We start from the raw sequence: 13,342 nt of genomic DNA, 5'->3' as shown, positions 1-13,342 counted from the left end.
CACGCAGCTGGGAGGCAGCATGGCTGTGATTTGAATCGAATTTTTTTGTTTGTTTTGGTTTTTGTTCCAAAGCTATAGAATCTTCTTTCTAGGGCTGTTATGAGGCTCAAGTGAGTTCACATGTGTCAGTCACTTAGCAGAGTGCCTGGTACAAAGGTCAATGTACCATGAACCTGAGCTATCATCATAATCACCATTATTATTATTATTATTATTAATATTAATGCTCCCCTCTCCTCCTGGGTCATTTTCCTTTTTCTTTTTTTTTTTTAATGTTTATTTATTTTTTAGGGAGAGAGCAGGGGAGGGGCAGAGAGAGAGGGGAACAGAGGATCTGAAGTGGGCTCCATGCTGACAGCAGAGAGCCCCATACAGGGCTCCAACCATGAGATCATGACCTGAGCCCAGGTCCGACACCTAACTGACTGAGTCACTCAGGCACCCACTGGGCTCATTTTTCTAAATTCCATAATAGTTCAGTCAGCTTTTTGGGATGGAACTTTAGACCTAATTTTGGCAGACACACTGACATGAGCCCCAGGAAAGAAAAACCCCCCACATCTCTTGCCAGCTCAGGTAGCAGGGAGCCAGGCCCCTGCAGGACCCAATCCTCTATGTGGCCCCACCCACTTTGTAACTGACCTGAAATTGTTCTCCCACAAGTGCAAACAACATAGGCTTCCTGTGTTTTAAGAAAGGGGAAGTCCAGTCAGCAATTTACCTTGAGTCATTTGTTTCCAGAAGGAAGCCTCCGCAATTGGCAAAAGGTAGTAGGAGGAGGAGGACTGCCAGAAAAGAGAAAGGAGGCCTGGCTTCTAGGAGTGCACTCACTTCTCAGCTGACTACAATGAGCAAGCCCCCTCTCTGTCCTTAATTTTCTCACATGGAAAATGGGACAATGATCTTCAATTCACCTGCTTCTCTGCACAGTACTAGCATGGATGTGGGAGCACATGTGAGTGTGTGTGTGTGTGTGTGTGTGCGCACGTGTGAAGCGCTGGGAATATGAAAGCACTATGCCATTGGGAGGGCTTGCAGTGGCCTCTAAGTCCAGAATTAAAAATACACAGATCTGTGTTCAAATCCTGCCTCTATCACTTTCTAGCCGTGTGTCCCTGGGCAAGGAATGGAACCTCTCTGAATCTTGGTTTCTTTTCATATAAAATGGATCCTTGGTTTCCTCAGCTGTGAAACGACAGCTTAACTCCTAATCTGGCTTTGAGAGTTAAATGAGCTATGCACATCAAGAGCCAGGAAGGACCTAGGCTCAGAGCAAGCTCTCAGGAACAGTGGTTCTTGTTTTTAATCCTCGATGACCTCTCACTTCTTCCCCTCTGCCCTCTATGTGGTCTTGTTCAGCTCTGGCTGTGCTCAGGGCAAAACCCCTTGTCAGATTGCTTCTAACAGACCCTCTCCCACACCTGTGAGGCCACACAGAATTGTTAAAATGGAGGATAATTTTATTTTTATTTTTACTGATAACACAAATAGTCCATGGCAAAAAAAAAAAAAAAAAAAAAAAAGTTTTAAGCAAATAAGTAAAGAGAAGAAAATAGAGATTACATGTAACTTTACCCAGAGATAATCACTATCGATGGTTGGGCGAACTTTTCTTCCTGATTTCTTTTTAATACATGTATCACGGGGTTTTTTTTTTTTTTTTTTCAACGTTTATTTATTTTTGAGACAGAGAGAGACAGAGCATGAACGGGGGAGGGGCAGAGAGAGAGGGAGACACAGAATCAGAAACCGGCTCCAGGCTCCGAGCCATCAGCCCAGAGCCTGACGTGGGGCTCGAACTCACGGACCGCGAGATCGTGACCTGGCTGAAGTCGGAGGCTTAACCGACTGCGCCACCCAGGCGCCCCTATCACGGGGTTTTAAATGCAAGTTTCCTATCACTTTGCATTTAGAGCGGAGGCAACAAATGCCAAGGACCACCCAGACAGGGCATGCCAGAAGGATGGAGAAACTGGTTCTACCCGAATTAACCCATCACCTACCTCTTGTCACCATGGAGTGTGTTTGTGTTAGAGAGAGAGAGAGAGAGAGAAACTGAAACAGACACAGACACAGAGATACAGAGACAGAGGAGAGGCTGGTTGTGGGGGGATTTCTTTTGGACAGGGCTGTTGATTATTGTCTGGTCCCCACTGCAACAATCCCCTCTACCCAGAGAGGAGGGATGAAGGTGTGCCTCCTCCTCACTTTAGGGTGGAGGGATTTAGAGGCCGTTTGGCAAGTTTGTGCCTCAGGGGTCCATGGGCCAGAGAAAGGCAAGGCTAAGGCAACAGCCCCTCTTCTATCACCTCCATCCCCCCAGCAGAGAGATGATCATGCTGAATTGTGAGTGTCTGCTGAGTTGTCTGCCTCCCCAACTTGACCTGTATCCCCTGCCCCTGCAGGAGGCATAGCACCTAGTTGATGCTTGATAAATGTTCTGGTGAACAGAGGAAAGACTGTTGGAGCCACACAGATCCAAGTTCAAATCCTGCCTCTGCCACTTTCCAGCTGTGCTCCCTTTGGGGAAGTCACATCATCTCTCTAACCTCATTTTCTCACTTGTAAAATGAAAATAACTGAGTATCTGTACTTAATAACACAGAGCTTTATTTTCCCCTGAGCCGTCATTTTATTCTGACACAGATCAGAGGTGCCCCCTGACGGGACCTTCGTACCTTCCCTCAGCCATGGGCCCACTGGTGGGGGTGCAGCGGTGCCGGCCAGCACAGTGGGCATGGGCTGTTAGTAGCCAGAGCCGGGGACCTGGGCCAAGCCTGTCCTAGCTCCTTCTTGCGGGAACAGAACCCCATCTGCTCCTCTAGGAAGGAGATCTGCTCACTCAGAGAGAGGGTCGATGCGGTCCAGCTGCTGGAAGGGGTGAGCCAGGAAGCTGCTGGGGTCAGGCCGCCTGTGCTCCAGGGCCCTCAAGGCTACGCTGTACAGTGGGGCCAGCAACAGCTACAGCTTCTGCTCCAGCACATCCACCCTTGACCGAAGCCGCCGCACCTCCTCCTCTACCGCACTGTCCATTCCTGTTGTGGGGTTCGGGGCTACCCTGGGGGTCCCCCTCTTGGGCAAGCAGAGCACACCATCTGCTGATGGGGTGTGCCCTTCCCGACACTGGCAGCAGTAACTACCCACGGTGTTGACACACCACGGGAGACAGGCGCCCCCTCCAGCACTGCATTCATCCACGTCTGTCTGGCAGGTGTCGCCCTGCCATCCTGCAGGGCGGTGACAGCAGCCTGGCTGGACACAGTTCCCCCCGTTCTGCCACAGTGGCTGGCATATTGCTGCTCCATGGGCCCTGGGGAGACTGCTGGTCCTCTTCCAGCCAGGGCAGCAGGCATGGCGAAGCCCGGCGGAGGCTGGCCCAGGGCCGCGGCAGTAGGCAGTCCTGTAGATGGTCCAGTAGGTGCTGCAGGCTCAGAACTGTCACAGGTGGTGAGGAAGGGTTGGTACATTTGCTACACAAAAGTCTCGACTCGGGGCCCTTCGGAGCCCCGATGGCACACACCCTGTGGCCAGGCCGGTAGACATGCTCAGTGCCACCCACTGCCAGCACCGAGAACCACAGCAGAAGTAGCTCCCTGGAGTCACACATGCCCCATGTTTGCAGGTGGGATGGCCTTCTCCTCAGGGCGGCCGCTCCAGCCGAGAGCACACTGAAAACCAGAGTGTTTATTGAAATGAGATCAAGCATTGGCACATAGTAGGTCTCCCAACAATGATGAACGTATAAAGACACAGCAGTCTTGGAAATTGCACACTGGCAGGCCCTCCTGAGAATTTCCCGTCTGAGCTGATGCAGTGCTGGAACTTCTAGATCTTGGTTTCCTTCCCTGCTCCTTCCTCAGTCACCACCACCATCATCATCATTAGCAGCAATAGCTGCCGGTTGTATGGAAATTTCCAGAAATTCTATGACTTGGTCTCATGTAAATCCACCAATAATCCTGTGAGGTCTGTATATAATTCCTATTCCATAGAAGGCATCTAGGCCTAGAGAGGGTGTATGACTGGCTCAAGGACACAGGAATTTGAGGCTTGAGGGCACTGCTTTTGACCTTCCTTAAATGAACTGATTTACTATGTATTCAGTACCCACTGTGTGCCAGGCACGTCAATTAGCAGCATGGCTCCTGTCCCCTCACAGATGAGTCGAGAAGGACAGGCATGCAAGGCAAAACGGTACTTATAACTCTGCACGGCAAGTGCTGCCCATGAAAACCCCAGACAAGAGGACGATTTCTTTTTGGGGGGGGGGGGGCAATCAGTTGGAGAGCAGATCCAGTCCACTTTTTTTTTTTTTTTTTAATCTCTGTGGCTTTGGGCAAGTCCCTTCACTTCTCTGGGCCTTGATTTCTTCATCTGTAAAATGGGGACTATGAGGAATGCCTCATATAGGAGAGTATGACTCTCTCACACAATCACTGCAGAGATAACAGACATAATGCATATGTGTGGCACAGGGGCACAAGCAAGAACTCGGTGAATTGTAGCTGATTCTTCATTATTGCAACCTAGAGGTGAGCCAGGGGCCGCCTGACCCCTTGAGATCCTCACAAGATGAGCCCAAGCACCCACTGCAAAACCCTCTTCAAGATTACTGCAAATTCCTGGGACACTTGATCTCTCCTGACCCGGCGCCTGCTTCAGCCTGTACTGTCTTTGGTCAACATTATACCAAAGTAGATGTAAAACTTGGCCCCCTCCACTATTTCCACAACACCCCAATCTAAGCAGCCTCAGTGAGTATAGGAGGCTTTTTTGAAGGTTTCCAGGGATGGGAGACAGAGAAGGGCATCACATCATAGTTACAAAAAACCTCAGGGTGAACTAAAAATAACTTGGTTCCCTAGATGGCCTCAGCCTTCTCTTCTGCTTCCTTTTCCATTGTCCCCGGCCCTTCAGCCTTGGGACAGCTGCCATAGTTTGGCTATTGTCTCCAATTCCCTCTTCCTAAGGAGCTCTCCAATTTCCATTCCGGGCATTATCCCACCGTGGGAAGCCATAGAGGTTGGAAGGGTTGGCTCTCCCTCCTATCTCTCCCTCACCCAGCCACCCACGACACCCCCATGAGTAAAGCACCACAGGGTGCCTTTCCCACCTTCTCATAGCCCCCACAGGAAGGGAAAAAATGTTTGCAATCATTCCTGGTAGTTGATGGTGGTGGGTGGGTGACCCTGGCTAGCTGCTGGCTGCAGACCTGCCTCCCCCATTTTCAAGACCCAGTCCTCCAGTTTCTGGTAGATTCTCTTGAGTGCTCGGTAGCTTAAAGCATCCAGTGTCGTTTTAGGAAAAAATTCAAATCCTAGTCCACTTTCTTGTTGCCTCCACAGCAGCTGTGTCTCAGAGCTTCAAGAACAAACTTTCACCCTCAACAGTTTTTCAAAGTGTTTTCCCAACCAAAGCCATCCTCTTCTCTAGGACAGGAAGTCACATGCTGAGGATCTATAAGCTGCAACTGGCCTGCAGGGATGTTCTTAAGAAATCAAATCAACACTTAAAAATTCAAAGATTACACATGAAAATCTGGATTTGTGGCATTTCATGTAAACTCGTAATATCTGTCATCGTAGGACCCACATTCCTCCCAAGGAGCATGTTGGCCTGAATGGAGAGCAGAGTCTCTGCCCTTTAGACAGGTTTTTCTTGTGCTGTCACCCACTGGCCTTATTTCTCCTGCTTGATCCCTGTAGGCTTTCAACTTTGTGACCTTTGTTAAAGGGCATTTCGGCACCGGTTTCCACTCTCCACTGCGTTATTACAATCAAATTGGGTCTATAAATGTGCTAGGTTCGCAAAGGGTACCCTAGGCAGAAGATACGGCAACAGTAGTCACTTAAGTATGCAATCGGTGACTGTTCCTGGAAGGGCAAGGGGTCCGGAGGAACTGGGTCTCTGGGCTAGGGGGCTGTAAAGGGTTAAACTGGGGCTTGGTTCTGTAGGGCCTTAATGCTCTCTTACAGGACACTGGGAGCCAGTGTGGGGTTTAGAGCAGGGACACAGCATGGGGTGGGCATATGAGGAAAAGGGGCTGGGCAGCTCGTGAACGGGATGGACTGAAACCCTCCCATCCCTCCGAATGTCCCCCCAAAAAGCCCAGCGAGAGGCTGAGGCCGTGATCCAGGAAGGCCCGGGACGCTGCGGCCAGGAGCGGCGGTGGGAATGGCTGGGACGATGGCAAGGGAGGGACTCTGGAGACAGCCTTGCGCGGGAACGGGTACGCCTGACCTTGACGCAAAACACTGCAGGCGCCGCGGCCGCAACGCGTTCGTCTATCCCCCCCTCCCCTCCCCTGCGCCGCAGCGGACTGCGGAGGAATCCCGGCCCCTCGCCTCCGCGCCCTCCCGCGCCGCTGCGGCACGCGAGGGGCGGGGGCGGCGGGGTGGCGGGGATGCCCGTCTTCCCTGGAAGGCCGGAGAAGGGGGTGGGGGAAGGAGGCCGGTCACGTGGCGCCGCCACCAGGCGCAGCCCGATTGGCGGTTCCGCAGCCCTGCCTGCCCGGCTGCTCGGATTTCCAGGCACGGAGCAGCCCCTCCTGCGTGTCCGGGCGGGCAGGGGATGCTCTGGCCCAGCGCCGAGCAGGGTAGGGCGGGGCCCGGGCTCTCTGTCCTGTTAACCGCTGCCAGGACCCTGGCTTCTCGCCGAGATCCTCACTGCAGCTTGGGAGGTCTGATTATTGTCTCAGTGAACACTGAGTCTCTTCACTGCGTCTCTCCTGCCTTCCCCCATCTGTCCCTTTTCCTACCGTGCTACCCGGAGGCCAGCTTTGCGAGGACTGGCTGAAGCAGGTTTGTGTTACTTGCCACAATGTTGCAGCTTTGGGCGAATCAGTTAACCTGGCTGGAAGTGGGGAAGATTCAAATAGAAATCCCACAGACACTCTTTCTCTCTGCTCCTCCCCTGCTCACGCTTTGTCTCTCTCTCTCTAAAATAATAAATAAACATTAAAAAAAAAAATTTTTTTTAAAGGGGGTGCCTGGGTTGCTCAGTTGGTTGAGCCTCCGACTTGGGCTCAGGTCATGGTCTCGGGGTTCGTGAATTCCATCCCCGCGTCAAGCTCTGTGCTGACAGCCCAGAGCCTAGAGCCTGCTTCGGATTTTGTGTCTTCCTCTCTCTCTGCTCCTCCTCTGCTCACGTTTTCTCTCTCTCTCAAAAATGATAAGTAAACATTAAACAAAAAATTTAGAAATCCCACAGACACCTCAAGTCCCACACATCCAAACCGACCGCAGTCTCTCCCAAACTGCTCCTTCTTTGTTTCTCCATCTGTTTTAAGCAAAAACCCAACAGCCGTGTCCATCTTGCTATCCCCCAACACATTTATGACCGAAACCTATTAAATTTACCTCCAAAATATTTCTTAAACCTCAGAACCGGGTATTTTCCCTTAGGATTTATCCCAGTTTATGTTTATTTGTGTGATTGCTGTTGAACAGTAAGCTCCATGAGAACAAGGACCTTGTCGTTTTGCTCATCACTGTATCACCAGCACAGTACCGGCACATACTAGGTGCTTCATAAATTTTTATTAAATGAATAGATGCACGGCAAGTCCCGTGCTAGGTACTAGCCGTGGAAGGGACAACAGAATTTAAGGTGAGACACACAGTTCTCTCCTCAAGAAGTCATCTGTGTTACAAACGTGCCCTGGGGCCTTCTCTATGTTAGGCCAGTGCACAAGACGAGTAAGACACCATTTCTACCTTTCATCTAGGGGGACCACACATGACCAACCTAAACAACAATAAGACTCTGGTATTGGAGGGGTCAGGTGTGGTGGTATATAATGACCTCTAGAGTCAGAAGAGTCCAGGGTTTGGAATCTAATGATCTGGCTTCCCAGGCCAGCTTTGTCTCCTTCTGGCTATGTGACCACAAATCTCCTCTCTCTCAAAGGCTCCATCCTTTCATCTTAAAAATGGGGGATAATAATACTATCTAAGAGACATGAACAAGACAAATGAAAACGTTAAGTGCCAGGTTTTACAACAATGCCAGGTATGGGTGGGCGACTATACCTCCTTCTTTGCCTGAAAGAGACCAGTTGACACCCGTTGAACCAGGGCAGTTAATTAATAACAGCGTTCCTGGGGGCACGTGGGTGGCTCAGTTGGTTGAGCTTCTGACTTTGGCTCAGGTCATGATCTCATGGTTCTTGAGTTGGAGCCCCACGTCAGGCTCTGTGCTAAAATCTCAGAGCCCGGAGGCTGCTTCAGATTCTCTGTCTTCCTCTCTGCCCCTCCCCCACTCACGCTCTGTCTCTCTCAAAAATAATTAAACATAAAAAAAAATAATAATAATAGCATTCCTGAGGCTCCTGGGAGGCTCGGTTGGCTAAGTATCTGACTTTGGCTCAGGTCATGATCTCGTGGTTTGTGAGTTCAAGCCCCACATCAGGCTCTCTGCTGTCAGCACAGAGTCTGATTCGGGTCCTCCATTCCCCTCTCTCTCTGACCCTCCCTGCCCCTGAGTGCATGCACTCTCTCTCTCAAAAATGAGTAAACATTAAGTAAGAAAAAATAATAGTGTCCCCGTTCGTTCTCAAAAGTGTCCTGGGCTTGGACAGTAAATTATATGGTCATCCTAGTAATAGGTGTGATACTAGAGTTATCTACACCGTGCCCTGGGGACACAAAGGTGGGAGGGTGGTGGGGCTGACTGTAGAAAGGGGGGCTGTGACCATGGAAATGAGCCTGGAAGTATGCATGTCATTACACCAAGTGAAGAGAGACGGGAAGGGCGTAAGAGGCAGAGGGACCAGCATCTGCAAAGGAAGCAAAACTTGGTAATTCTGGGCATGCCTAGATAGCATCAAGAAGGCCAAATGGTGCTCGTTTTGGCAGCATATATACTAAAATTGGAACGGCACAGAGAAGATTAGATGGCTCCTTGCACAAGGATGTCATACAAATTCGTGAAGCCTCCCATATTTTTAAGGGGCGCTTGGCCGGCTCAGTCGGTAGAGCCTGTGGCTGTTGCTCTCCAGGTTGTGAGTTCCAGCCCCATGTTGAGTGTAGAGATTACTTAGGAAAAAAAGGTCAAATAGCTCAATTCTAAGAGGCATGGAAGGAGATGAGGCTGACAGTGGGAACTGTAGAAGGGATTGGCATGAGTTGGTGGCTTTACAAAAGAGTCCAACTGAGGAGCTGGGGCCAAAGTCCAGGCAAGAGAAATAATGAGGCCTGAAGCCAAGAGAGGTTCTAGAAACACTTTAGAGGTTAACTGGACTTGGGGGGTTGGAGGACAGGTCAGGGGCAGGAGAACGTCTAGGGGAATGGAGAGGCCATTCATTGAAGCAGGTGGGGAGGAAGGGCCAGGAAACCCAGGAGACAGGAGGTGACCCAGATTGGACTGCCAAAAGTAGGGGTCATAAGAAGTAGGGGTCACTTCTGAGGCCAGGGGAAGGAGCTGGGGCCCAGTTGGTATTCAGGTGACATCTGAATAAAAATTACCTTTCAGAGCAACCTTGAAAGGCAAGAGAAAGCTCAAAAATAGAGGCTCAAGAAAGAGCTGATTTTGCAGACCAACCTCATTGTACATATCGCTCTCCTTGATCAAAATGTTCCCACAATGCCCCGCTGCATAACAGAATAAAAGCTGAGGTCCTCAGCCTGGTGTTCAAGGCTTCTGGTGACCTGGCCCCAACCTATCTCTGGTGAACGTTTCATATTTCACCTGGTCACTTTTGGCCCCTCCCTTCTTCGGAAAACAAGAATTGCTCTTCCCCTGGCCTAACATATGGTCCAGGTGGGAACTATCAATCATGGCATCCCATTCCCTATGATCAAGTGTGTGAGTGAGCATGTGACCAAGCCTGGTCAGTCAGAATCCTCCTGCGGGATTTTGGGGATTTGGAACAAAGGGAAGAGAATTTCTCATCTCTCTGGTGAGGGAGCTAGAAGGCATGAGCTGGGGATTGCTGTCGGGCACAGTTCCAGCCTAGAGAGGAAAGTGGTCTGAAAAGCCACAGCAGGGAGATGAGAGGGTTACTGTTTAATAGGTAGAGGGTTTCAGTTTGAGAGAGAAAAAAGTTCTGGAGATGCATGGTAACAAAAGTTGCACAAACAACGTGAACATACTTAATGTCACTAACTGCACACATAAAACTGGTAAAAATGCAGGGCAGCTCGGTGGCTTAGTCCATTAAGTGTCCGACTTTGGCTCAGGTCATGATCTCACGGTTTGAGAGTCCGAGCCCCGCATCGGGCTCTCTGCTGTCATCTTGAAGCCCCCTTCAGATCCTCTGTCTCCCTCTCTCTCTCTTCCCCTCCACCATGCTCGCTCGCTCTCTCTCTCAAAAATAAACACTAAAAAAATTGGTAAAAATGGTAGATTTTATGTAATGTATACTTTACCACAGTTAAAAGGAGGAGGAAGAGGAAGAGAAGGAGAGGGGGGAGCTTCCAGGCAGAGAAGCAAAGATGAATGATGGAGGAGTGCAGGTGGTTCCCTGGCTGCAGTGGGTCCTTGGGCCCCTTTGCTGTAGTACTTGTCTCAAAGGATTGCCTGAGTCAACCTCCTCTTTTAGCATCAGCTAGTTCATGTTGGGTTTCTCTTCCTTGCATCCAATGGAGTCATAACACAAGAGGCTTTCCATTCTCTCTTCTCTCTCGCATCCTTTCGGACATTCTCCACTCTTGTCACACGCTGCTGTCCACACTTGTCAGACTGATCCTGTGTTTGTACTCCTATGCCTTTCCTCCAGACTCCCTCTGCCCTTTCCCCTACTGACAAGTGTCGATTCCCTACTCTACTCCTCATTTGAGACCCAGCTCAAAGGGCTCTTCCTCGGAAAGCCATCCCTGACTACCCCGAGCAAGGCTTGCCATTGCCCTCCTCTGGCCTGTCCATGTCTTTGTCACCTAGTATCCCAATGACCTGCTTTCCTGTCTGCAACCCTCATTAGGCTCTGTTTTTCATCTCCATGATCCTAGTGCCTGACAAACAGCCTAGCACAAGGAATCATAAATGTTTACTGAATGAGTGAAAAATGAGTAAGAATCCTTCTTTCTCTCGTGCCATCCCCCTGAGTCACTACTCAGTCTCCACCAAGTGGAGACACAGGAAAAAAAAAAAAAAAGTAGGAGGAATTGCTTTAGTCCCTCGATTCAAGGGTGATGGATCCAGGAGGGAAGAAAACCCAGTAGGAAAGGAATGGGCCATTGCAAAGTTCAATGGCATTTATGAGAGGTCAGCTTTCTGCCAAAGCACTGATGGTGGCAGCTTTGAGCTGAGGCAGAGTTTGTTTGGACGCCAGTGCCAAGACAAGCAAACATTCAGTGTTGAGCTTTTCAGCAAGCTTGGATTCTGACAGCTGTGTGGGGAGAAACAACTAAAAGCCGTCTGGGTCTGCCTGGAATCAGGAGTCCCTGTCTCCTTCAGACACAATCTGACCCAAGGAACAAGGCAGCCTCTTCTCTACCCTTCATCCCCACCACAGGCACACACCTCCTTGAAGGGACCCTGCCACTGATCGGGACATTTGGCACTGAGGACAGAGTAAAAAACAACTCTAGGGAGCTGTGGCTTTGATAATATGGCTTACTAAATAGTCCATGGCTTCCCCCCTACAATTCCCAGCCTCCCTTGCCGTTAGATTCAGCTTGTGTGACAAGGTCTGGTTAATAGTCTGAATGGAAGTAATGAGGGTCACTTCCAGGCTGAAGTCTTTCATTGCCAGTACATTACCTTCCATGTAGCAACCTTTCCCTTATTGAGGCAATCCTGAAAGCCTTGTATTGAGGTTGTAGAAGTGACCTGGATCTCTGAGTTACCCAGTGGAGTAGAGGATCGGTATGCTGGAGAGCACCTTGAGCCATATCAGGCTTTGCATGAGTGACAAAAATAAACCTTTGCTGGGTTAAGCCATTGAGCCATTCGGGTTCTTTGTTACCATAGCAGAGCCTAGCCTATTCTGACGAATATATAGAAATTAATTGTTGTTTTAGCCATCCAGGAGCAAACCTCCTTACTTGAGGAGAAACATGCCCCCTCCTTACGGTATTGGTCACTTCTCTCTTCTTTCCTGACTTCTCAGCAGCAGTTGTCACAATTGACAATCGCAACATTTCATCTTGGTGTCTGTGACATCACACCTGTCTGGTTTTTCTCCTCTCACAGTCCCTGCTTCTCAGTTTCCTTTGCTGGCTCCTCTTCCACTGTTTTACCTCAAAACTTTGAAGTTTCTTAGGGCTTATTCCTGGGGACCTTTCTCGTGGTTGTAAATGCCACCCATGAGAAAGACACCTGGTACCTTCCAGTATTCATTCTACCATTCTCTATCAATCACAGAGCCTCTATTTTTAGCCAGGCACATTGCGCCTAGTTAAAAGGCGACATTTCTCATCGTAGCTCATTATTTTGGCCAATGAGATGTCAGCAAAAATGCGTGGGCCTTCCAGCGCAGTCTCTTAAAAAGAAAAGGGTGCACTTTTCCCCCTCTCTCCTGCATGCTTCCAAAGGTGGAGCGCAATGAGGTAAATTTAAGATTGGAAACCAAGCGCTGAGTGTAGCAGAGCAGCTCAAAACTGCCTACCTTTGGACTTCTTTTTTGTGAAGAAAGAAATCAATTTCTATCGTAAGTTATTATTTTTTTTTCTTTTGTCATTTGCGACTGAACCTCATCCTAACTGATCGTTCCTGTCGCTGTCGTAGTTGCATGCTCACATCCCACCAGGAAGCCTGCGTACAGCAAAGGACAGACACCTCCAGGGGGAAAGAAACGCTGGGCCTCCTTCCGCAATTGTAAGTAACCAAGCTACCAGGAGGATAGGATGGGAGGTGGGCCTAGGAATACAGTTTATTAGCTCACAGAGAGCACTGAATGCTAGATTAAGGAATTCGGACTTTATTCTGCAAATCCCTTGCGGACAGGACACCCTGTCTGTCTTATCTAGTAATGCTTCCACTTTGTAGATGCTTAATGAATGACTATATTCTTTATTAATTAATGCTGTTAACTTAAACGACAGAAGAATTGTTGCGAGGTGGACCAGTTGGGAATCACCACCTGATCCACCCCTGTCCGGGTTTTACAGGTGAAGTAACCTAAGTATCTTTTGCTGGAAGTGGCAATCAGCCTATCCGCGAGGAAAGGCAAACCGAAAACTCCCATCTCGAGGATGAAGGCGGTAGGGGGTACAGAATTGGGAAACGGGACCGAGAAAAGCAGTCGGATGTGTGGCTCCTCAAGATGGCTGCCCCGAACCCCATGACCGGGAGGAAGCGGAGCTCCGCCCCAGCGCGCCGGGCCCCACCCCACTCGGCCCCGCCCAGCGCCTCCCCCCCTCTCCGGGGGGGGGGCGGTGCGGGTTGTGAGGTGTCTCAGCGA

At 49.9% G+C, this 13,342-nt stretch overlaps 1 non-coding gene and 1 pseudogene across 1 annotated transcript; one reads left to right on the top strand and one right to left on the bottom strand.

Annotated features, from left to right (window-relative positions):
- Window positions 1–2,470: 2,470 nt before the first annotated feature.
- LOC147577903 (epidermal growth factor-like protein 7 pseudogene) lies at window positions 2,471–6,379 on the bottom strand (annotated as a pseudogene).
- Window positions 6,380–8,839: 2,460 nt separating this feature from the next.
- Window positions 8,840–8,946, top strand: LOC112849052 (U6 spliceosomal RNA). The gene has a single exon (XR_003222502.1). It is a non-coding gene; the product is annotated as a U6 spliceosomal RNA (small nuclear RNA).
- Window positions 8,947–13,342: the final 4,396 nt, after the last annotated feature.

Source organism: Puma concolor, chromosome C1 (genome assembly GCF_028749965.1).
Source record: "Puma concolor isolate L17-30 chromosome C1, mPumCon1.1.hap2, whole genome shotgun sequence".
Classification (NCBI taxonomy): Eukaryota; Metazoa; Chordata; class Mammalia; order Carnivora; family Felidae; genus Puma; species Puma concolor.
The sequence above is the reverse complement of the archived record's forward strand: the minus strand, read 5'-3'. Positions and strand labels throughout refer to the sequence as shown.